Below are 26,306 nucleotides of genomic sequence, written 5' to 3' on the forward strand. Positions count from 1 at the left end.
CACCACCATACTGATTATTTTTTTAATTTGGGTTCTTGAGATTGGAGTCATTGAGAACGTGGCTTACTGTGCCATTTCCTTAGTCAGAAAGCTGTGTTTTAGAAATGTACAAGGTAGTTTCTTGTACTATACCTCCACCAATTTGTAGTTGAGAACATTTTCATCATGGCACCAAAGAAGCTCTGTCTCCATCAGCAGTTTTGCATGCGTCCCTCTGCTTCCACTCCTAGAGCTGCTAGTTTTCCCTTTCTTTCTTTCTTTCTTTCTTTCTTTCTTTCTTTCTTTCTTTCTTTCTTTCTTTAAGATTTCTGTCTCTTCCCCTCCACCGCCTCCCATTTCCCTCCCCCTCCCCCAATCAAGTCCCCCTCCCTCGTCAGCCGAAAGAGCATTCAGGGTTCCCTGACCTGTGGGAAGTCCAAGGACCACCCACCTCCATCCAGGTCTAGTAAGGTGAGCATCCAAACTGCCTAGGCTCCCACAAAGCCAGTACGTGCAGTAGGATCAAAAACCCATTGCCATTGATCTTGAGTTCTCAGTAGTCCTTATTGTTCACTATGTTCAGTGAGTCCGGTTTTATCCCAGGCTTTTTCAGACCCAGGCCAGCTGGCCTTGGTGAGTTCCCGATAGAATATCCCCATTGTCTCAGTGTGTGGGTGCACCCCTTGCGGTCCTGAGTTCCTTGCTCGTGCTCTCTCTCCTTCTGCTCCTGATTTGGACCTTGAGATTTATGTCCAGTGTTCCAATGTGGGTCTCTGTCTTTGTCTCCTTTCATCGCCTGATGAAGGTTAATATTCAGGAGGATGCCTATATGTTTTTCTTTGGGTTCTCCTTATTTAGCTTCTCTAGGATCACTAATTATAGGCTCAATGTTCTTTGTTTATGGCTAGAAACCAAATATGAGTGAGTACATCCCATGTTCCTCTTTTTGGGTCTGGCTTACCTCACTCAGGATGGTGTTTTCTATTTCCATCCATCTGCATGCAAAATTCACAAAGTCCTTGTTTTTTACTGCTGAGTAGTACTCTAATATGTATATATTCCATACTTTCTTCATCCATTCTTCCATTGAAGGGCATCTAGGTTGTTTCCAGGTTCTGGCTATTACAAACAATGCTGCTATGAACATAGTAGAGCATATACTTTTGTTGTATGATAAAGCCTCTCTTGGGTATATTCCCAAGAGTGGTATTGCTGGGTCCAGGGGTAGGTTGATCCCAAATTTCCTGAGAAACCACCACACTGTTTTCCAAAGTGGTTGCACAAGTTTGCATTCCCACCAGCAATGGATGAGTGTCCCCCTTTCTCCACAACCTCTCCATAAAGGCTATCATTGGTGTTTTTTATTTTAGCCATTCTGACAGGTGTAAGATGGTATCTTAAAGTTGTCTTGATTTGCATTTCCCTGATCGCCAAGGAAGTTGAGCATGACCTTAAGTGTCTTTTGGTCATTTGAAGTTCTTCTGTTGAGAATTCTCTATTCAGCTCAGTGCCCCATTTTATAATTGGGTTGATTAGCCTTTTACAGTCTAGTTTCTTGAGTTCTTTATATATTTTGGAGATCAGACCTTTGTCAGTTGCGGGGTTGGTGAAGATCTTCTCCCAGTCAGTGGGTTGTAGTTTTCCCTTTCTGCCTGAGGACTTGCATCTTCTGAAATCGTATAGCACATGACTTCTCTTTCAAACCTTTTCACTTGACAATAACTTTTCAGGGTTCATGTGTGTTGAGTTCAGTACCCTTTTCTTTCCCTCTTCTTATGTCCCCCCCTTTGTCTCTGAGATGGTCTTACTCTGTAGCCTAGGCTAACTTGAAACTCACTATAGTAGTTCCGAATGGCCTCAAACTCATGGCGATCCTCCTACCTCAGACTTTTAAGTGCTGGAATTACAAGCATGAATTTACCACATCTGGCAGCTTCATTTCCTTTTATTGCCAGATAATGTTCATTCTATGAATTCATCTCATTTTTGCCCATCCATTTATCAGCTAATGGGTGTTCATATTGTTTCTTTTGGGCTACTATGAATGATAGGGCCATTATACTAGCGTACAAAGTTGAGTGGGCAGAGTGTTCAGTTTCTGTTTGGTAATATACCTAGCCAGGAGTCTAGCTCATTGAAGCCTGTCAAACCCTTTCCCAAAGCACTTTAGACACTTCACACCTGTGCTGCAATGTGCAAGGGTTAACATTATTTTAAAGTCTTCTGGGGTCAGTAAGGCAGCTTGGGGAGTAAAGGCTCTTGTTCTCAAGGAAGACCACCTAAGTTTGATCCCTAGAATCTGCAATGTGCAAGGAAAGAATTGACTCCTGAAAGTCGTACTTTGAACTCCATGTGTGCTGCAGTGCATATATAGGCATGTACACATGCATGCGCGCACACACAAGTACATAAATAAATATAAAACAAAAATTCTTCTGTATATCTACATAGCATCTTTATTTCATTTTTCCCTACAATTAATCACTTTGACATTTTTATGATACTTCAACATATTTTTGTGCTCTTGTTACTTATTAAACAAAAATAGCTTTAGCTTATAGTTGGAAATTAAGTATAAGTTTTGATTTTACTTGTTATTTGTTTTATAATTTGACAGTACTGTTTTTCCTCACTTTTCATGTTTAAACCACTTGGGATGAATTTGGAAATTCCATTTGACCCAAAGAATTGAGAGGATTGTCTTTATTTTCCAGGGTTAGTTTTGTATGAGGTAATTTAGAAGTTTGTTTGAAATCATAACGTGGAGCAAAAATGTATGGCTCATTGGGCACAGTGGCAAACTATCATAAGGCCACCATCTAAAGCAGACCCTTCATATCCTTCAAGACTCTTGTGAATAAACTACTTGGGTTCTTCTGAAATGTATAGTTTTTATTACTCTTGTAATTCCTAAGGCAAACATGCATATTTCTAAGTGTTTTCTTGAATTCCTGTTCCCTCAATTCAGGGCATGTTTCTGAGCTAAAGAATCGGGGGGCGGGGTTTCTTCCTGCTACCCATTCCCTTTCTCCTCTTCTTTTAGTATTCTAAGACAGTTCTTTCTCTTGACACCTGGAGTTATCGCTGCTGCTGATTTAACACTTCCTTTTATTATTCTTATATATGTACTTCCTTTTATTATTCTGATTTATTATCCCCGTCTGTGTCTATTCTGAGGTTAAATCTATAGCTTGTTCTCCACATCGTTGAATTTCTTGCAGCGTGATTCCCACTCGCTGTCCTGCAACTCTGCTTCTAATTGTTGTAGTTTCCGTCTTACTGCAGGATTTATTGATAGGAGTTTGTTTTTTCTTTCTAGTGAGCTTTATGATGGCACCTTTGTTTTTTTAAAAAAGATTTTTACTTTGTATATTATTGATGAAACCAATCAAGCATAAAATAGTTAGCTTTTGCTGCACTGACTATCAGATAACAGGAAACTTAGACTTATCACAAGACACAGATTGTTTCTCACTGCCTGTGAGTTGCTTGGGTGGGTCACTGATTCCAGCAAGTGATGGAGGAAGGTCATTGGCTAATAAAGGTACTGCCTTGGCCCATTTCATTGGTTAGAAGATAGGTGGGAGGAGGAAACAGAACAGAACGCTGGGAGGAAGAGGAAGTGAACTCAGACTCGACAGCTCTCCTCTCAGGAGCAGACGCCTCAGCAGAGACACCATGCTCCGCTCCCGAGCAGATGCAAACAATGAAGCTCCGACCCAGGATGGACATAGGCTAGAATCTTCCCAGTAAGCGCACCTAGGGGCGCTACACAGATGATTAGAAATGGGCTAAATTAATATGTGAGAATTAGCCTAGAAGAGGCTAGATAGGAATGGGCCAAAGCAGTGTTTAAATGAATACAGTGTCTGTGTAATTATTTCGGGGCAAAAGCTAGCTGAGCAGGCGGCTGGGGTGCTGGGGACGCAGCCTCGCCACTCCTTATTACTACAAGCAAGGCTTGGCTGATGTAAATGATCCAAGATTACCAGCAGTCAAGGTAAGGGCCAGTGGCTGACTGTTTTGCTTTATGGATCTTCAGGTTGAACCCCAGTTTCTGACCCTGAGATTTTATTAATCATGCTTCCACGACACTACTAGGAAGTGTGACTTTGGTGGAGTAGGTATGGCCTTGATGGAGGAAGTGTGTCACTGTGGGGGCAAACATTGAGGTTTTCTATGCTCAGGATACAGCCCAGTGTGTCAGTCAACTTCCTGTTGCTGCAAGATGTAGGACTCTCAGTAGTAACCACATCTGCCAGCATGCTGCTATGCTCCCTCTTATGATGATAATGAACTGAACCTCTTAAAATTGTAAGCAAGTCCTCAATTAAGTGGTTTTTTTTAATTACTGTGGTCATGGTTTCTCTTCACAGCAATACAACCCCATGGTCATGGTATCTCTTTACAGCATTAGAAACCCTAAGAAGAAGTTGGTACCTGAGACTGGGGTATTGTTGTGATGGACCTGACCATATTTTTATTTAGAGGAATTTGGACATTGGTACTTTGAGTTATGAAAAGAGTGGAAAGTCTTAAGTATTATTTAATGGGCCATACTAGTAGAAGCATAGAAGACAGTGGTGCTAAGAGTTATTTGAACTGTTTAGAGCTGGCTCAAGAGGTTTCAGAGGAGAAGAATTTTAGTATTCTGCCTAGAGATCCTTTGCATGGTATTTTGGTGAAGAAAGTAGCTATTGTTGCCCTTGTTAGAAGAGTCTGCCTGAGACTCAAGAGAAGAGTTTTAGACTTCTGTTGAAAGAAGAAATTTCAAAACAAGCTAGTATAGATTCTGTTGTGTGATTACTGGTGTTCATGCCTATAAAGATTTATAATGAAAAGGAGCAAGTTGATCAGGGTAAATCACAAAATATAAACATTGAGGAGAATAAGAACACCAGAAGTGGAAGAGAGCTAAGTCCTGTGTTCACAGAGACAAAGAGCTTAAGAAATGAAATATAGATAGTGGTGACCTCAGGGCAAGATCCTACCTAGCTATATTTTCAACTTGTGAAAAGGAACTAAAGAAAAGCTAAGATCTGGGTGTGGTAGGGCCTTTGATCACAGCACTGGGAAGGCAGAGGCTAGAGGATCTCTGAGTTTGGGGTCAGCCTGGTCTACAGAGCAAGTTTCAGGAGAGCCAAACTTAGAAAATAAAAGGAAGAAATCTGGTGAAGATGTAATTGAAGAGGGGGCCATATTCCAGACCTGGTAAGCAGCAGAACTTGGAAGCTTCAGCCATTTGGTTTTGACTTTAGAGTTAAGGATAGAATAAATGGGTTATGGAATTTATCTCTATGCATAAAGAAAGTCATTGAAGCCAGGTTTGTGTCAGGGGTGTCCCTGAATGGAGTCCTAGTAGAGGGGCCATTACACGAAGCTGTAAAGTCAAAGCCTGGATTGCCTTGGAGAACCTAATGTTAGAGATGTCAGAGTCTTGGGATACCTGCTAAGGAGAGCTGCTAACAGGGAATGGAACCAGTCCAAGAGAAAGAAGTGTATTGTGATCAACAAAGTTGAAAGTAATTAGAGATCTGAAAAGTGTTTTGACATCAGACATGGAGATGTAGAGTTTGGAGTTTGCCTGGCTGGTGTTTGGTCTTGCGTTGATCCAGTATTTTCTTTCTATGCTCCCTTCCCTGTGTTTTGTAATGATAATGCATGTCTTGTGCCATTATATGTTGGAAGTATGTGATCTGCTTTTTGATTTTGATTTTTACAGGTGATTACAGTTAAGAGATTGCATGAACCTCAGAAGAGACTTTGAACTTTAAAAAACTGTTGAGACTGTGATAGACTGTGGGGACTTCTTAAGTTGAACTAAATAAATTTTGCATCATGATACTGTTATAAGCTTATGGGGGGCTGGGAATGGGATACGATAGTTTGAATGGAATTGGCCCCCATAATTTCTGTTTTAGTGGGTAGGGTCATTGAGCAGGCAGGTTTTGAGGTTTCCTAAGCTCAGGATATTATGCAATGTGTCATTAGACTTCCTGTTGCCTGTAAGATGTAGAACTCTCAGTTACTAGTCTAGCACATCTGCCTGTATATTGCCTTTTTCCTTGTCATGATGACAATGGACTGAACCTCTGAAACTGTAAGCAAGCCACCCCAATTAAATGTTTTCTTTGTAAGAGTTGCTGTGGTCATGGTGTCTCTTCATAGCAATAAAAAACCTAAGACAATGGCTGTCTGTTGGAACATGGTCCATCAACCAGAGGCCTTATTCTTACAGAAAAGTGAGTTGCCTTCTCCCAACAGCAACAGTTAGGTGTGGGACTTAGTGTTGTCCCGTATCTATGCTGGGGCTTTGGTTTGACCTTACCTTGCACAGATCTTGTGTAGGCCACCCAGACCTCTGTGGGTTACTAGAGGATTGTGTTTTGTTGTTGTCATCCGCTGCATCTGGTTCTTGCACTCTTTTTGCCTTCTCATCTATTATGGTCTCTGAACCTCTGGTGAGTGATTTGATACCTCATTTGGTCTGTGCACTCTACTGCTTAGTATCTGTGCCTTGACCAGTTGCCTGTCTCTGTGTTCACTGACACCTCCTGCAGAAAGAGACTTCTTTGATGAGGATTGAGAGATGCACTAATCTATGTGTATAGCAATAAGTCATAAAAATTCATTTCAAAGTATGACATTTACCAGAAAAATAGTAATAGGTTCTCCTGTAGGGTCAATTACATATCTTGCCTCAGGTTCTTGGCTCTAATAACAGTGCCAAGCATGTGTTCTGTCTTTTGGGGTGGGGTTCAAATTCAACCATAAAATTGTCAGTTGTTCCTATAACATCTATACCGCTATTGTCCCAGTGGACCTGTCTCACAAGGACAGTTATGTTTGTAGATTCCAAGGGTCACAGTTGGATAATTATTGATGATTATTTTCTCCTCTAGTAGTGTGTACCGTCAGTACTATGAAAGCCAGTCAGTAGGGCTGAAAATTCCAAGATAGTACCAGCTTGTTTTTCCATGTTTTATGACTCAAGTATATGATATCTTCAGAAATATGATCAAATGCTCACAGGATCCACCAAGAACAATGATAGCAACTTGTAATGTTTTGAGGGCCTATGGGACCTCACTGACTCCCAAAGAGGTAACCCTCACATGAAATTTATTTTATCAAATCTGTAATGGACAAAAACCATAGACAATGGCTATTCGTAGCTAAAGTGGATATTAGAGCACTGGATAGGGCCATGACAGAGATGGTGTGAGGCTGGGACAGGACGTTCACAGTCTTGGCAGGCAGAGAGTTCTCAGCTCTAGATGTGTCAACACTAACTTCAGAGAGGTTCAAATGTCAATCAAGTGGGATGGATAGCTTTTCTTCAAGTTACTTAACTTTTAATTCTGATTTTTAAAAATAGAACATTTGGTAAATATCTTTTATTTTCATATTTCATACACGGAAAGAAACCCTTTTATTAACTTTTATCACTGATGAGAAGTCCAAGATACTTGTGTGGATATTTTATTTATGTGGTAGCTAAATTTTTTCTCTGTGCCTTATATAATAAAGGAACATTTATTGGTGCTTTTCTAAGCTTTATTGGATAGAATTCTCCTAATATATTTAAACAATTCAGTTAATACCATGTAGTAATAAGGGCGGCGGCGGGGCTGCGTCCCCAACACCCCAGCCACCTGCCCGGCTAGCTTATGCCCCGAAATAATTACACAGACACTGTATTCTTTTAAACACTGCTTTGGCCCATTCCTATCTAGCCTCTTCTAGGCTAATTCTCACATCCCGATCAACCCATCTCTAATAATCTGTGAGCACCGGTCTTACCGGGAAGATTCTAGCCTAAGTCCATCCTGGGTCGGAGCTGGGGCATGGCGTCTCTCTGAAGCGTCTGCTCCCAAGAGGAGAGCTGTCGGGTCTGACCTCACTTCCTCTTCCTCCCAGCGTTTTGTTCTGTTTACTCCTCCCACCTATCTCCTAACCAATGAGAGCTAACAGTTTCTTTTAATTTAACCAATGACCTTCCTCCATCAATACCACAATAGTTTATATAATCATTTAATAAATATATACTAAATGCCCATATTAACTAGGCCTTGTACCTACCTACCCTCCATGTTAATGTTTTTTGCTGTGATGAATACCCATAAAAAACAGCTTAAATGAAACAGGGTTTAGTTTTGGCTCACAGTTTTAGAACGTTTTTATCCATGATCAACTGGACCCATTGCTTTAAGCTTGAGGTGAGGTAGGACCTCTTGGAGGTAGGAGAAGAGAGGAGTGGGGAGGAAAAGAGAGACGAGGGCAGGTCAGAGGATGGGTGGAGAGAAGATGGGGATGATAGGAGAAAGGGGAATAGAGGAGAAGGAGAGGAAGAGGGAGAAATAAAGGGAAGGGGAGGGAATAGGAGACTGACTAGGGAGAAGATACATTCTTTAAAGTCACAGATCTAGTAATCTGTTTGTTCAAGCTAAGTCCTCTTTCCACAATCCAGGAACAAGCTGTCAACACATGGAACTGGGAAGGGTATTTATATTCAATCCATAACACCCTTGCTGAAGGTATTTTGAGGGTATGACAAAGTGAAAAGCTGTCATTCTTAAAGTTCCTCTGAATAATCAGCAGTGTTGCTTGGTCAGGGGCAGATACTAAGCTTTCCCGCCAGACTCTGACTCCCAAGCCTGGGCCATGTTAAGGTGTGGTTATTGCCAATACCTTGGCCAATATCAGATCACAGCGTGAGAAATGCCAGGGTAGAAGAAAGATAAGGTGAACATGAACAACAAAGGAAGAACACAGTTAAATTCTAATCTGGCTTCTTCTATTTACTCATTTTGTATGCTTCTTCAGAGCTGAGACCTGGTGTCTGCTTAAAATGTATCTTTTGACCTAACCGTGTTACGCACCCTCTTCTTTGCTATCACATTTTAGAAAAACAAGCCTGTCATGAACTTTGGGACTGCTAAGGAAAGTAGAGGACAAATTGTACATTGATTTACATTTGTGGGTCAAAAGATCTCTGTCCCTCCTATAATTACTGTAAGTTGATGCCATGGTTGTATTTTGGTTGGAGCAATAAAAGATACAAGATTTCTAGTATAAGTCAGTGTCAATGAATCTGAATTTAGTGTCTGAACCTGCATCATGGTCCATGATGATGTTTTTTCTATGAATGTGTCAATAATACGTTTTGAGTATTTCTTATAGACTTGGTTCAAGATGAGACATCACAGGGCTAGAAATGTGGCTTGGTTGGTAGAGTTCTAATCCTAGAATGCATGGACCATCAAATGGCACATCTATATCATACTCCCTCCTCCAAGGATTTAGGGATCATTGCAGAAGAGAGGGCAGAAAGATTGTAATGTCCTTGGTGGATGACAACAAGGAAACTGTTTTCCAGATACAACAAGGCAGATGCACATGTGAACTTACAGAATTTGCGACAGCATGTAGAGGAGAGGTGGGCAAGAAGTCCCATCCTATCTGAAGCTATTGGCAACTCATGGCTGCTGGGAGAGGCAAAGCCACAGTTTTTGTTTTGTTTTTAAGAGTGTGATCCCTGGTAGTGTGACTGTTCCGGTGAAGGGCCACATATCCAAGGGTTTATGAGCAGCACAAATTGGACTTCAGTTTTTGTTTTTAAAGAAGATGATATAAAGTTGCATGGGTAAGGAAGAGAAAGTGGATCTGAGAGGAGCTGGGCAGAGAAAAGATTAATATCATCAAAATGGGTACATAAAATTCTCAAAGAATTAATACAATTGCAGAAACAAAGGGAAGGCAAGAGGATTAGGAGTTCAAGGTCATCCTAAACTGCATAGCAAGTTCAACACTATTGAATTCATGAGACTTTGGCTCAAAAAAAAAAAAGACTGAACTAGTACAGATGGGCCACAGAAACTGCCATCTGACAATAGAGTATATTGCCCAGGCTGAAGAACATTTCCTGTAGAGTCAATTGTAGAAGTTACAAACTTGCTGCAAAGAGTTCATATTTTTACTTTTAGGCTGCGGTTTTATTTCCCTGTAAAAATGTCACCTAATCGAGGGTGGGCCCTTTGTTTGCGAGCTAACCAAGCAGCAAGGAGTTTCGATCTGGGCACCAAGTGAAACAGCATTGTGGTGAGTGAGTGCTGCGGCACCCGGGAACAGCCCGCCTACACTTCCTGGTCATCCTACAGGGGCTATACTGCCCAATACCTCCTCTCTCTTCCTATCCCATCCAGCTTACATCCAGATCCCCCCACCCCCTGTCTCCCTCCCTCCCTCCCTCCCCTCTTTGGTGGCAGAGCACCTCCCAGCTCAGCCTGCTTGGGCACTGGGACCGAACCCGAAGCGTAGGGAAAAGGGGAGGTAGTAGCTCCTTTGTCCCCATAGCCTGCCTGCAGCAAGCAGGGTGGGCCCTTTGTTTGTGAGCTAACCAAGCAGCAAGGAGATCCGATCTGGACACCAGGAGAAACATCACTGGGGAGTTACATCACTGGGAAGGTACATCAGTGGGCAAGAAGACCTGATCCTGTAAAAGAAGATCCATAGGAGAGTATTGGGAGGAAGAGATGGGGAGACGCCAATGCAAGAATTCACCCAACAATCTGAAAAACAACACGAAACCACCAAAAGCCAGCGACCTCACAACAGGAGGACATGATCACCTTAATCAAGAAGAAGTAGAAAAAACTGACTTCATGAAAGTGATTGACACCCTTAAACAGCATATAAAATACACCCTTATAGAAATGGATGAGAAGTATAACAGAAAGTTCGAGGAATTGAGTAAATCAGTGAATGATACCCTAGGAAACCAAGGAAAAACAATCAAGCAGATAATGGAAACAGTTCATGACTTGAAAACTGAAATGGAGGCAAAGAAGAAAACACAAACAGAGGGCCGGCTGGACATGGAAAATCTAGGTAAACGAATAGAGACTACAGAAACAAGCATAACCAGCAGAATACAAGAGATAGAAGAAAGAATCTCAGATTCTGAGGATAACATAGAGAAAATAAACGCACTGATCAAAGAAAATAGCAAGTCCAACAAACTCTCATCACAAAACATTCAGGAAATAAGGGACACAATAAAAAGACCAAACCTAAGAATAATTGGAGTAGAAGAAGGAGAAGAAGTGCAGCTCAACGGTCCAGAAAATATACTTAATAAAATTATAGAAGAAAACTTTCCCAACCTGAAGAAGGATGTACCTATGAAGGTTCAAGAAGCATACAGAACACCAAATAGGCTGGATCAAAAAAAAAAAAAACATCCCCTCGCCATATAATAATCAAAACACATCTGGTGATGGATGGAGATAGAGACAGAGACCCACACTGGAGCAATGGACTGAGATCCCAAGGTCCCAATGAGGAGCAGAAGGAAGGAGAACATGAGCAAAGAAGGCAGGACCACGAGGGGTGCACCCACCCACTGAGACAGTGGAGCTGATCTACTGGGAGCTCACCAAGGCCAGCTGGACTGTTACCGAAATAGCATGGGATAAAACTGGACTCTCTGAACATGGCGAACAATGAGGGCTGATGAGACGCCAAGGACAATGGCACGGGGTTTTGATCCTACTTAATGTGCTGGCTTGGTGGGAGCCTAGCCAGTTTGGATGTTCACCTTCCTTGATATGGGCGGAGGGGGGAGGACCTAGGACTTACCACTGGGCAGGGAACCCTGACTGCTCTTTGGACTGGAGAGGGAGGGGGAGAGGAGTGGGGGGAGAAGGGTGGGAGGAGGGGGAGAAGAGTGGGAGGAGGGGGAGGGAAATGGGAGGCTGGGAGGAGGTGGAAATTTTTTTTATGCTCCTTTTATCAATAAAAAATATATAAAAAAAGGAAAAATGTCACCTAATCAACAAAGTAGGATTTGTTGAGTAACTGATTAAGCAATAAAGCAACTTCTACTATTAGTGGCAACACACATTCTAGAAAGAGAGTGAAGTCCTGTTGGCTTAGGTGAAGATTAAGATAAAATCTTTACAAGCGGCAATTGGAGTATATACAGACCCGTAAGTAAAGTATATTACTTTGATCTTTTCAGAGTAAGGATATTCTGAGAATGTGAAGTATAAATGTTTTAGGGTGTTGTTAGGATACAAAATGCCTCTGGCGGTTTCTGGTTATATGTGTACATTGTTCAATTCATGAATTTCACTTCTTTATTTGTAGATCTCAATATTTCTGTCCATACTTAAACAGTGGACATGTTATTTGGGAGGTTAGATTGCCTAACCCAGTAATGATAGATATGTAGCTCTGTCTGTCTGTCTGTCTGTCTGCCTGTCTGTCGTCTGTCTCTCTCTGTCTGTCTCTCTGTCTCTCTCTCTGGGGGGGGGGGGGCATGCGCATGTATGCCCGTGTGCATGAACTCTTGGCAGACATGGCTATTCATACTCACACTTCCAATGCAATGTGTCGAATCATGGAAGCCATTATAAAGGATGTGTTTGTCATATAAAATGTTTAGCTTTTTCATAGACAGCAAAGTACCACATGGATATTAGTGATAGGAGTAAGGTTCAATTCTAGGTGTCCGTCTATTTTATGGATAGTTTCCCTAAGCACATGATTTTAGGAAGTTGTGGATCAACAAGGGTAGCCGGCTGTAGGAGGTGTTCTTCTTTTCCAGTTTGGGCGTTTAATTTGTTCTGCAGTGCAACTTCAATTAAATCACCTCATATTTCTAAGCTGGTAGACTTTCACACCCATGAAGTTCAGGATAATTATCCCCTCTGAGGGCTTTTGTGGGCATCAGAGGTGATAATGGATGTGAACATTTCACAACGTTCGCATCTGAATGTAGGTGAATTAATGCTCCTTCAATAAAGTGCAGCTTCCTAGAAATTCAGGGTAGGCACATTTTTTCCAGGTAGGGGAGGATTTGGCCTTTCAAGCACCCAGTATTTTATTATTTTAAGCATTTTAGGATTGAAGTCTTCCTGTAATGGGTTACACACTTTACTGATCCTTTAAGCAGAATACAATAAACATAATTTGATCATCCGGATGACTCACTGGCATTAAGAAAATTAACTTTTATCAGACAATTCCTAGGTACTCAGTGAAGCATGCAGGAACATGGGGCCTCCCACTAACTGGTTCTGAATGGCTTTGGCTTTGCTGACTTCTTGTATAGCTTCTTAATGAATTTGCCCAGCTTTCTCTTCTATGGCTAAGTGGCATTTCTCTTCCTTCCATTCAGGTTCCTCTAAATTAGGCTTCCTCTCCTTAATTGCCTTTTCTTCTATTGCTGAAGATCAATGAAAGCAATTTAAAAAGAATCAGATCATGTTGTAATGACGTTGATATTTTGGGGTGCTCACCATGGGTTAGAGCCTCTGCTAAGTGCTTTCTAAGTGTGTTCTTCCTTAGCCCATAGCAGCACCGTGACGCAGGTCAGAATCCTGAAGTCACATTCAACTCTACTCTTTAAAGATTTTTAAATCAGTTTTGTATGTATATATAATGTATTGAGGTTATATTCAGTCTCTAGACATTTTTTTTGTCCCTGTTCTAGTCCTGATGACCTCTCCTTCTTCCCAATGAAGCCCTCTCCTATTTCCTGTTTCCTTGTTTGTTTTAAGGATGGTGGTATGCAGGGGCTACACAGGCAGCCACAGCTGGTATGTTTTCATGACTACAGTAGCCATGTCAGATTCAGTAGACAGAATTTCACAGCACTCCTCCCTATCCTTTGGCTCTGACAATTTTTATTCTCCCTCTTTTGTGTTCTTCCCTGGGCCTTGAAGGTGTTGATAAAGAGGGTGTGTTTGGGGCTAAGCACTCAACAGTCACTCTCAGCACTGCTTCCAGTTATGAGTCTCCGCATTAGCTGTTGGTTACTGTATAAAGAAGCTCCTCTAACCAAGGCTAAAGACAGCACTAGTCTTTAGACATAAACATGAATATTTAGGAGACATTTTTGATAGCATGTCAATTTAGTGAAAGTATCAGTAGTTAATGCTACCCCATGGCCTGTGACTTCCCTAGCCCTGTGGGCTTTTGCTGTGCCACACATACATTCTTTTCTGTGGATCTTGCCTCAAATCAATGTAGAGAGTGGTTGGCTGTTGTCATAAGAGCTATGTCACTATTAAACCAACAGGTATGTCTTGCCTGACTTTCTTCTCTACTTGCCAATCACGGGCATTTCACTATCTCCCCCATCTAAAGACTCCTCTCTACTCTTTGTCTTGTATCATATGGTCGGTCCTGCTGGCTCTACTCTCATAAACATGACTGAAATCTGACAACTTTGTATATCCACAGTGATCTCCTTTCCCAAGCCATCACTGTCTCCTACCCGACCACTGGCCAATCTACCTGTCCTCTCAGAACTCCCCTTCCAAACAACTGTCAGCACAGCATCCAACTGGTCACATGCCACATATGCAAGTTACTTTTATTTTTTGCTCCAACCCCTGTAATGACCTACTTCCATGTGTTACTCAAGGCACAGGTGATGAGACTTCATGTCGCATAGTCTGTCCTTGATCTCTGTACCTGTTCCTCTATAACTCAATCAACATCAGCCAAGCTGGCCTCTTTCTTGACCTTCAGACTCACTCTCTACTGATTATCCTTAAGGTATTTTTTTCACTGCTACCCCATAATTCCACATAGCTTCCATATTTCCTATAACAGTCTGAAAGTCTTTGCTACAAATGCACACTGAAACCTTACTGTGAGAAGGGTAATAAGAGGTTGGGTGAGGTTAGTCATGAGTTTGGAATACTCATGAATGGGAATGATTCCCTTATTTAAAAAGGCCCAATGGCGACTCCTCGACCATTCCATTGTGTAAGGACATAATTGAGTAGGTACTGCTTCTGAACCAAAAAGGAGGTCTTCAGGAGACACCAGTGACTGACACCATGACAGTGAACTTGCAGCATCCAATTCTGAGAAATTAATTTCTGCTATTTTTAATTATCCAGTCTATGGTATTTGATAATAGCTGCCAGAAAAGACTACAGAACTATTCAAAAGATTCCTTTGACTGTCTCAGTTGCAATTTTAGTTCTCTCTCTCTCTCTCTCTCTCTCTCTCTCTCTTTCTCTCTCTCTTAAAATTGTTCCTCTTCTCCTATCTTGCAGTGTTCTTCTTCGTGGTATCTGTTTTGTTGAAATAATGCCCCTGAGTGACTCTAACAGTGTTTAGAACATGTTAGGCATTGGGTTCTTTGTCAAAGCTCTAAATGAACTCATGCATATATGTATGTACCAATGTAACTACATGGAGGAAGAAGAGTAGGTTCCAGACATAAGCTGAAGAGGTAGAGGGGAGACTAGACGCGAAGTCCTAAAGGTTCTAAGGTATATTTGGATTTTATCTAGAAGAGCAATGCAGAAGCTATGGGATGGTTTTCCTTCAGAGTGAAATGAATGGTACATGGGAGGCCAGTGACCTTCCTTATACTGTGCCCAGAGGAAATGTCTAGCAGATACTTGCTGTGAAGTGATATGAAGTTGAGCAAATGATTGTTTGATAACAATGAAGGTCAGAAGGAGATGTGAACCTTTCATTGCTTAGGGAGGGAAGATCTATCAAAATACTCCCAGCATGGTATAAGGAAGGTCGCTTACCACCCATTGTCCCTTAACTCACCTTGTCTGTAAGAAATTCTTATCTGAGACAAATCTAAGCTCCTGCAGTGTACTAAGTGGAAATGAGTTCTTTCTACTAGGAAACCTGTAGGATTCCAGCACAGCTCCACCCTGATAACTGATGCAGGATACTTCCGGTGTTGCGGAACTGCAAGGAGGTGAGCAGAGCTGCTGATATGGGCACGGGATGCAGCAAGATGTGAACCCAGACCCTGCCAGAAAGTGCATGGGTAATACTATTATTATTTTTGGTGACTAACACCAAGGCTCTTTCAAAATATGAAAATGATTTTCTGTTCACAAAACACTCCTTTGTCATTACAAGGGTATTCAGCATAGGAAGTTCTTCATCGGACTTAAACACAAGTGTATTGACACCGATATTCCACACCCTAGGAAGTGTCCCTTTGGACCAAGGAATGTTTCTGTCTGAAGTCCTACACCCCTCTTGGCTTTCAAGAGACAGTGGGTTTGTTTTACCCTGTGTATCCCTGAGGGCTAGCACTAGAGTTTAGGCATCTATTTGGGGTCAGGATTGAGGACCCTGATGCCTGAGACATGTTGTGGAAGCCAAAGGCTAAGTATATAGCATAGACATTTTAAATTTGCCAGTACTGTTGCACATCCTTCCAGAAATCAATTAGAATAAAGAACTGGTACATATTAAGGGTGTTATTGTAATGTTGTCTCTTTTCTTTCTCTCTTTTTCTTCTCAAAAAGGAAAACATTTAATTGGGTGACTTAGAGTTCAGAGGTTCAGTCCATTATCATCATGGTAAGATATGGTGGTGTGTAGGCGGACTGGTGCTAGAGAAGGAGCTGGGAATTCTACATCTTGATGGGCAGGGAACAGGAAGTGAAGTGAGACAGTGGCATATCTTGATATAGGAGACCTCAAAGCCTGCCTCCACAGTGACACACTTCCTCCAATAAGGCCACACGTACTCCAACAAAGCCATACCTCCTAATAATACCACTCTCAATGAGCTTATAGGAGCCAGTTACATTCAAACTACCACATTCCACTCCCTGCCCCCCATAAACCTTTAACAATATCATAATGCAAGATGTATTTAGTAAAACTTCAAAAGTCCCAGTAGTCTACAACAATCTTAACAATGTTTAGAAGTCCAAAGGTCAAAGTGTCTTCTGAGATTCATGCAATCTCTTAACTGTAATCCCCTACAAAATCAAAACCAAAAAACAGATCACATACTTCCAACTTATAATGTAACAAGGCACCATTCCAAAGTGAAGTATATTGTTGAAATACTGAGCCAAAGCAAGACTAAAAACCAACTGGGCAAATCTAAACTCCGCATGTCCATGTCTGATGTCAAAATGCTTTTCATATCCAACTCTGTTCAAATGTTGTCTCTTATAGGCTTATATAAAGATGTGTTGTGACTTTTCCAGAAGGAATATCAATACCCAGAAACCTTCTTGGTTAAAAAAAAAAGCAAAAAGCTGGATTTTGTCAAGGCCCTAATTTGTGTGCCTCAAGGCTCTGAACCCCCACAAAACCATGCTCTTTACCATGCAATGGCTTCTGATTGACATTTCCAATCCCAGAGACTCAGTATAATTTGGCTCCTTTCCAAGTTGATTAGAGAAGTAAAAATAACTCATAGAAAGCACTTTCCCCAATCTCTCCTGGGAAGACACATCTTTAGAGGCGATATCTCTAAAGATAAAGACAAAGGTCCAGGGTTCAGAAAGAGACCCTTTCAGTCAGTGTCTTCCTTTCAATACACACCTCTCTGCCCCCTAGGAAAGGCCCTTGGAATTTATATCCTGACCCAGTGGTTACTACTGACACAGAATGGGGGTATGTGGAGTTTCAATGCAAAGACTTCTGTCATTTTGCCAATGACAGAAATGACAAACCACCAGAAAACTAAATAGTTTGTTATCTGTGAGTTGGTTGGTTGGTTGAAAAGGATTGCAAGTTCTTTTTAAATATGCTGGAAAGATGGCTCAGCAGTTAAGATTGCATAGCGTTCTTCCTAGCCCCCACATCAGGCAGTGGCTCACAACTACTTATAACTGTACCTCCAAGAGATCTAATGTTTCTTCTGGCCTATATACCATTTCCCCCCTCCTTTTCTTTCCTTCCTTCAACCCTTCCTATGTCCCCTCCCTTCACCTCCTTTCATGCCCTCTTCTCTCCTCTCAAATTTTCCTGACCTCAATTTCTTTATTATTGTTATGCACAAATGTACACACGCACACATACAACATATCTATCTATCTATCTATCTATCTATCTATCTATCTATCTATCTATCTATCTACCTATCATCTATCTATCACATTTGCAGCCTGTTTTATCAATTTAGTGTTGCTTGTATATATAATATATAATTATATATTATATATAATTATAAATTATATATTATCTATAATTTATAAATATATTATATATAATTATAAATTATGTATATATAAAATTTCAGGGCTAGACTCTTGGTATCATATAACCAGTTAGGTCACACATCTCTAGGAAAGATTAATTCTTTTCTTAGCATACACACACACACACACACACACGCACACACACTCACACTAAAAGTTTATGCAAATGGTGCCTGTGTAGATGGAGAGGAACTCTATAGACAAGAGTTGTTTAGAAGCAGGAGAAACAGAACTTTGCTCTATACTATGCTTTGGGACAGAGAGAGGAGTAAAAAGTAAGTGTCAAACATGTCTTATGGTTACTATGGGTGCCATTATGTCCCAATTATGTCATCTCTTAGATACAATATTTTAGTATTCACCAGGAACTTTGCAACAGTATTTTCACCTTTACACCCAAGGGAGTCTAGGGTGGCAGGCTCCAAGTCCTGCTGAGTTTACACCCCTAGGAACATCTGTCAGATGGTGCCTTTTAGGAGCTGGTGTGTGAATACTCCCGATTCCTTAACCCACAAACAGGATGATGCTGTGAGAAGCGTCTGTTCCTGTTTCCCACTGTGTTAGATTTCATCCATCGCTTCTCAGAATTGAAGTAGCAATTATTTCATTATCATTGCTCCTAATTCCCCTTCATCCACAAGCTATTTCTGCATCCTCCAATAATGTTTGTTAAATCACCCAAATAAAGCCCATGCATCCCAGTCTGTATCTTCTGAGGACACTCAAATATCATTTCCTGACCCTGGAAAACCCAGACAAGGGAAAAGCCTATCATTATGCTGGAAATGCCAAATTTCAAGTACAGTGCTGGTGACAAGTAACATCTTCATAGTGGCATCAGAAGCTTGATCTAAGCAAGCATCTCCAGGGGAGATAATGAGTCTCTGTTGGAGATAGGACTTGGGGACCAAGTGCACTTAGAATCCAATTAGAGTGTTGTTTCAAGGAATGGAGATAAGGTATGGACAGTAAAGAAACAGGGACTGTTAGTAGTGAAAACACAGGGGAGGTAATGTTGACTAGGCAGGGCACTACAGAAGTGAAAGGGAACTTTTCCAATAAGTGGTTATCGGCTGTTTAGGAGGCTGAGGTTGGGATGTTCTAGACTAGAAGATTAAGGCAGGGAGGAACAGAGTGAAGAGAAATAATTGAATGCTTATTTTACATCTAAAACATTATAAATAACAGGGGAATACACAAGCCATCAAAATATCAGGAGGAATTTCCAAGCAGGGAAGCTATTCACGATCACTGTTGTTCTGAACGCACATAAGAGAGCCCTGGAAGGTATGTTTATGTCACTAGACTCCTGTGAAGGAAAGATACACAGCTGCTTTGCTCTAGGGCTGATGCTTCATTGCTAAGGAAATGCCACTGTTAACAGTGGGTCTGTGCATTAATACTGGCTGTGTGCGCTGGGCACTCTCCAAGGGGCCTTGTGTCTACAGTCTAATTCTCACAGCCATATGGTAGGGTCACCACTGTCACTGTTCTCAGCTTACAACCGAGGAAAGTAAAAGACTAAGAAGCCACAGACCAGGAGCCCTTAAAGTTTTCCCTCTTAGCACCGCTTTTTGTTGGAGAAATTTTGACTTGATCCTGGACATTTAGAAGTTAGGAAGACAAAAATAAACACTTGCTGATAATAAATCATAAAGACATTTATTTAAAAACTTATCCAGTATACTGTGATTTTTATCATTTATTAAAGATGAAAGCAAATTTACATGGTAATGAGATGAATTTTTGTTCCTTTTTTACATGAGGAATTAAATCTTGGACTGAGGAGATGGCACAGTTAGTCAAGGACTTGCCTTAATAAAAGATGAGTGTAATGATTTGGGCACATACCTGTCTGCAATCCCAGAACTGGGAAGAGAGATGAGAGAATTCCTGGGATTTGTTGACTAGCCAGTGTTGCAATAAGGGAGCTCCAGATTCAGTGAGAAAACCTGTTTCAAAAAGACAAAATGAAGAGTGATTGAAGAAGACACCCCACAGCAACCTCTGTCTATACACACACACACACACACACACACACACACACACACACACACTAAAAACCAAACCAAACAAACATAACAACAAAAACAAAAGAATAAACCTTAATATTTTGTAAATGTTTGATACTATAGGACATAGGTTCCATAACTGCTAATATTTTGATTTTGTAATTAATTGCCAATGATGAGAAGGCCACTTTACATAAGTAAGTTCAACAAATTGACATATGTGTCAGGCCATCTCAGAAATTATTGGAAATTCTGGCCTAATTCCAAACAAAATTCGTTTAATTACTTTTTTATGAAACTCAAGTTAGCAACTCAAATAATAATCCTAAAATCCAAACACGATGTGATCCAAGCTTATAATATCTGATATACATTGAGGAATTGTAGTAGAAAAGTATTGAAAGCCTTTGTTTTCTGTAATTGAAACCTTACGTTCTTCTAAGAGGAGAAAACTTCGTATGTACCTCAAAAGCACTCCGCTTCGTGATGCACAATGGTTCTGAATCTGAGCTGAGGTGTTTCAAGCAGCATTTGCCATTATTGGGAAGTGCTGTGGCATTTGCGGTACAAAGCAGGAGTGTTGTGTTCGAAACAAAGGCTTTAGGAAAAATATCATGATGCAATAGAGGTGATCACTTCCTAGAACACTTTTGATTCATTTACACGCTAGATTTTGAGTTCATTTTCAGTCAATGCATGCTCAGAAACCATTCACTCTTGCTAAATTTTTCGTATTTAGTTAAGTGATCCCATATGGGCTGTGCTCTAGTCTGTTCTTGGCACCGTTGGTAAGTGGCTTGGTGGGTTTCTCTGAAACTGTCTGTGAAGAGTTCAGACTCTTGGGTTACACTCACCTGGGGTTGAATCATGACTACAGCTTTCTCGTATGGTGACATTTACAAAGTAGCTTAACCTTCCTGGACCTATTTCTAAAGGGCATCAATGCTTACCCAGTGGGGTTGCTGGGAGAGCTAAATTGGTCAGTAAGCTTAGGGCACCTGGCCCAGGCAGGTGTTAAGTAAATATCGGCTGGAGAGAGATGAGAGGTCAAGGCATATTGCATTTCCTTCTGACTCGACTTAAAATGTATGAACTGTGAGAAGTTTTACTTTGGAAAGTAAGACAGTTAAGCCCATTAATGGTCCATGAAATGATATTTCCTTACAGCAATGACCACATATATGACAGGAAGTGAAAGCTGTCTTGGTGACTACGGAGAGAACCCTAATTATCAAAAGCTATACTAAAGTGGTCTAAACAGTGGGGGAGGAGGAGCATAGAAGTACATTCCTGCATTGGAAAGGAATGTGCTCAATGCCCGCTTTTGAAACTCTTCTCTCCCAGGAGGATGACAGCAGGTAATATTTATCTTAATCATCTTTTAAAAACATTGTTATAAATGCTTAACTTTCTTCACCGGAGAAAAACATCTTAAAATGAAAGTTAGATAAAGAATAAAGCCAGCCTTGGAAAACACGATTTTAACACAAAGAAACTACACACTTATGGTCCTTGTTGAGACTACTTGATGACTGGCAAATCTTGGGTGCTGGGTATCAAGGCTTTTAGCCCTACCTATATTATCATATACCTATATATACATAGAGAGAAAGAAGGAGGCCTGAAAAAGGAGTAGCCTCCTGGACTGAGTATTGTTCTCTACCCAAGGCTTCCATCCAATGGACTGTAAATGGCCTCAGGCTTGACCCTACAGTTCATCACAGTTCAAGAGGACTGGGATTAATGTGTAAAGCAGACCAGTCAACATGGCCAATAGCACCGCGAAGGCCAGCTGGAAGAGAAGCCATAGTAAGTTCAGAGCAGCAAGAATCTGTCCAAGATCCAAAGGACCAAGGCTTCTTTTTTATTTAGTTAATCTTGAGTTCTTTTCTTTTTTAAATAATAAACCAGAATGTAAAGAACTACTTCTCTGAGTTCTGCATATATTAGTGAATTCACAAACATCCAGAGAATGCTGTGGGGAGCCCCAGATTCATTTTTAGTCAGTCAGGCAGATGTGTGGGTAGTCTGAAAACTCCACCTGTGGCTGGTGTCTGAAGTGGGATGCTCTTATTGGAATGAGTCCTAGACCTGTAGGGCTGCGTAACTCTGAAAGGATAGTATGGAATTGTTGACCTAAATTGAACTGAACTGATGAACACCTAGTCGATACAGGAGAATCAGACAATCAGTTGTTATTGCTGAAAATGGCATGTATTTGATATCGAGAAGGAAAACAAACAGCAGGAACCAACAGAGTTCAGTTATCATCTCAGCTGGAGACATGGGTATGCAACAGGAACTAAATAAGAAGTCAAGTGGAGAACCAGGCATGCCACAGACTGCATCTGGGGAACAATGGTTGCTGAAGGAAGGAACAATGCCTCTTAGGAGGTGGTGGTATGGCTGGAATCCAGAATTCTGGGAGTCATACTTTATCCACAGCACCCAAAGGACCCAGGTTTGCGTAGTATTTTGGGTATTTTTCAGCTCAGTTATGAGAGATATGCATAAATTTGCATTTTAGTTAGGTCTCAAATAGCTTCACCAGCAAAAGTAGAAAGGCTCTCCGTAGCAATGCATACTCCAAAGAAATACATTTTATGTGTGAAAAAAAAACCTGACCTTACTCTAACTCCCAGTTTGTCCACTCTTGACTCATGTCAAAACACCCAGTAGGCCTTTCTTTTTGGTCTACCTCTGCTATTTTATGGCCTCTCCTCTTTGACTGCAATGGAAGAAGAAATTACCATGCTGCTTGCTCTCAGTGTTTCTAGCATGTAAAAAGGTTGCTTTGCTGGTGACAATACTCCCAGAAACATTTTCCTTGTCATTGTTTGGAGTCCTCATTGCCAGAATATTATGGTGGTCATGAGCCAGAAGGACTTTTACATGGGCAATGAGGCCCAAGAGTAAGCAAGACATTTTGACCCTGAAGTACCCCATTGAACACAGTGTTGTCACTAAATGAGGTGGCATGGAGAAGATCTGACACCACACGCTCTAAATCATATTATGTATGCTCTCCCAAGAAGCACCCAGTGCTGCTGGCCCAAGCTCCCTTGAATCACAAGGTTAACATATAAAAGATGAAACAGATCATTCTTGAGATCTTCAATAGCTCAGACAGACACGTGACCATTCAAGCAGAACTGTTCTTTATGTCTCCTGTGCACCTTTGTCATTGTTATGGTCTCTGGTGAAGGATTTGCAAATACTATCACAGTTGCTGTGAGTTCATATGTTCAACTGCCCTGCCTAAAGGTTGGATTTGAGAGAAATAACTGAATTTCTATGGTTCAGTTTCTTTTCTCTTTAAAGAAGGAACAATTTATGTATATCAGAAAGATCCAATTTTAATCTTTCCTCTTTACACTGTGGGCAGCTTCATAAGACAGGCTGTATCTCCAAGGTCTCTAAGAGTGAAGTGTCTGTTTTGGGGGGTTTGGGACATAGTAAGTGTATTGTCACACTTTATGATATGATATCCTAATCATTTTAGCAACAATGAAGGTCTCTTTTTTTCCTCCCCTCTCTCCAACTCTCCTTACCCTTGAGTGTGTTTATAATGAGTTAAAATTATTCAAGTTATACCACTATACCTAGGAAGATACAGAACCAAAATTACTGATTTTAGCTGCAGGAAGGCACAGAGCATCTGGTAAAATAAACTCCCTCCAACTCTCATGTTTCCTCACCAGCTGGAAACCCACAGTCACCTACTGAAGCTGCGGTGACCTTCTGAGGCCTTAGGGATACCTCACAACAGCTCTGGACTGGATAAGTAGATTGTGATGCATCGCTTTGCTGGGAATGAATTTGATAGAAAACATCCTGGGAATCACAGTAGCATGGTACAAAATTTCTCAAGTAGCACAAAATAGCTTAAGTACATCTTCCAGGGCATTGGTGTTTCTATATGGTGGTCCCTTTGTTAATTACGTTCTGCAAATAAGGCTACCACACTCCATTTGAGACCACTTAAAAATGCGTCTCTGCCTTAAGTGCTCAATCAATCTACAGATAGAACACCTCAAAGTCAAGACTGTTGTTTTAGAAATAAAACAGTGACTGCATGGAGGGTACTTGCATTAGCCCTGAAATGTCATCCTCTGACAGAGAATCAGCCCTTCTATTACCTGCTGCCTTTCCCAAAGTGGAACTAGAGATCTGCTATCTATGCTGTGTACAGAGAAGATACACTTCAACTAACTTCTAAAACCAAAGCACAGCAGGGCCACATCTCTTCTATGATGCCCTTGTTTTTTATAATTAAATTTGTATTGATTATTGTGTGTGTGGGTGCACACATGTGCCCATGCCACAACATATAAGAGGAAGTAAGAGAATATAAGGTGTGGCGAGTGAGTTCTAAATTTCTACCAGGTTGTTTGTTCCTGGTGATCCAACCCAGCTTCTCATCAGACTTGGAAATGGGAGTTTTTATATTCTGAGTCATCTCAGCTCCCTCCTGTGTTTTCTGTGACTTCTGTGGCTCTGACTGCCATTGGACTCCCATGGTTTACAGTTAAAGTGCTCTAATTTCCACCCCTATCATTGCACGACATCCTTCTCTAGGTGCCTCTGTCCCTGGAGCGTTCTCTTTCCTTACAATAACACCATTTTTGTCAAGTATGACCTCAGTTTAACTTGATGACTTACGTACAGACTCTTCTTCCAAATGGGATCACGTTCACAGGAACCTGGGGGTGGAGATGTCAACATATCTCTTTAGGGGACAGTATTCAACTTAGAACAGTAAAAGGTAGTTATTACTATTATAATGATGGTATTTTCTGTACAAGCTAGATAGAAAGTGTCAACTTCTATAGAGGAAAGTGCTATGATGCACATTAAAATTATAGGGGAAAATAGAGCCCATTTGTTTCTTTAGCGTCAACTGCACAGTTCAAGTCAAGTTCATCATAAAAGGTCATCAGCAATCACACAAAATACAATGCAATCTGAAATCTTGGAGAGATTCTGTGAGATACAGAAAGAGCAAGCTCAGTTCAGGGCGATGACAGTTCCCCTTGGCAACATTCGGGCCCAATTCATTAAATTTGCTACTGATTCTCAGTCTCATTCTCCATTCATTACCCGGACCCATTAATTACTGCCCTTTGGTAAACATTCTTTGGATGTCTACCAATTCAGTGACAACAGAATCTAAGTAAGGTATGGTTGGTTGGCCCTTTGAGCTATTTGGTTCTTGGCTGTGTGGCAGCCCTTTGAATGCACCAGTTTCAGCAGCATCCCTAGCCTTTACCCACTCCATTGTGATGATCTCTGGATGTTGGCCAATTGTCTTTGGGTTTCAAAATTGTCCCCATCAAAGAACCACTGGGTTAGATAAAGCAAATGAGTAAGTAGACACTGATAGTGGTGTGTGGGAACAGTTGGGGCAGGATGGAAATGTGATGTATACTAGTTATGCAAATTCAATGTCACATATCTCCATGCAGACACATCCTAGTCATAATGACTAGGGTGTTTATCTGTGAAGAAACTAATTCATTGTTTGTTTGAGAGATCATTTTCTCCATTCATTCATTTCCCTCATCATTTATCTAGTAAATTCCTATTATGTGCCATATATTCTGCCTGATACCAAGAGATCCCACCAGGCAACGGGAAAATTATATGTTAAGTTAGACAGGACAAGAATCTCGATATTCAGTAATCAATACAAGAACTCAAAAGTCCCCCCTCCAAAAAAAATCACACATGGTTGTTAAGCATGGTGGGTAAAATATATACAAGATAAATTTTATTGCATATCTTTTTTTTAAAAAGATTTCATTTATTTATTATGTATACAACATTCTGCCTCCATGTATGCCCACATGCCAGAAGAGGGCGCCAGACCTCATTACAGATGGTTGTGAGCCACCATGTGGTTGCTGGGAATTGAGCTCAGGACCTCTGGAAGACCAGCCAGTGCTCTTAACCACTAAGCCATCTCTCGAGCCCCGATAAATTTTATTATAGAGGAAGAATTACTGACAGTTTTATGGGAGAGGATAAGATAAGGAGCATGTTTCCATATAACACATCACTAAGGAAAGGTTTAAAGGGGGATTAGTTAGCCTGAGAGGGAGTGAAGAAAGTTCAGACTAAGGGAACCCCTAATGGGAAGACAAAAGAGCCTGGAACACCAAGGCGTGTTGGTAGAGTGTAGGACAAATAAAGCCTTTACTATCAGAAGCTTCAGTAGGCAAGTCCAGAGCTCATTTACTCTGAAGGTGTGTTATTCTCAGTCTTGTGAGAGATTTATTTATTTATTTACCCACTGATTTATTTGACTTACTGT

This window comes from Microtus pennsylvanicus, chromosome 2 (genome assembly GCF_037038515.1).
Source record: "Microtus pennsylvanicus isolate mMicPen1 chromosome 2, mMicPen1.hap1, whole genome shotgun sequence".
NCBI classification, from domain to species: domain Eukaryota; kingdom Metazoa; phylum Chordata; class Mammalia; order Rodentia; family Cricetidae; genus Microtus; species Microtus pennsylvanicus.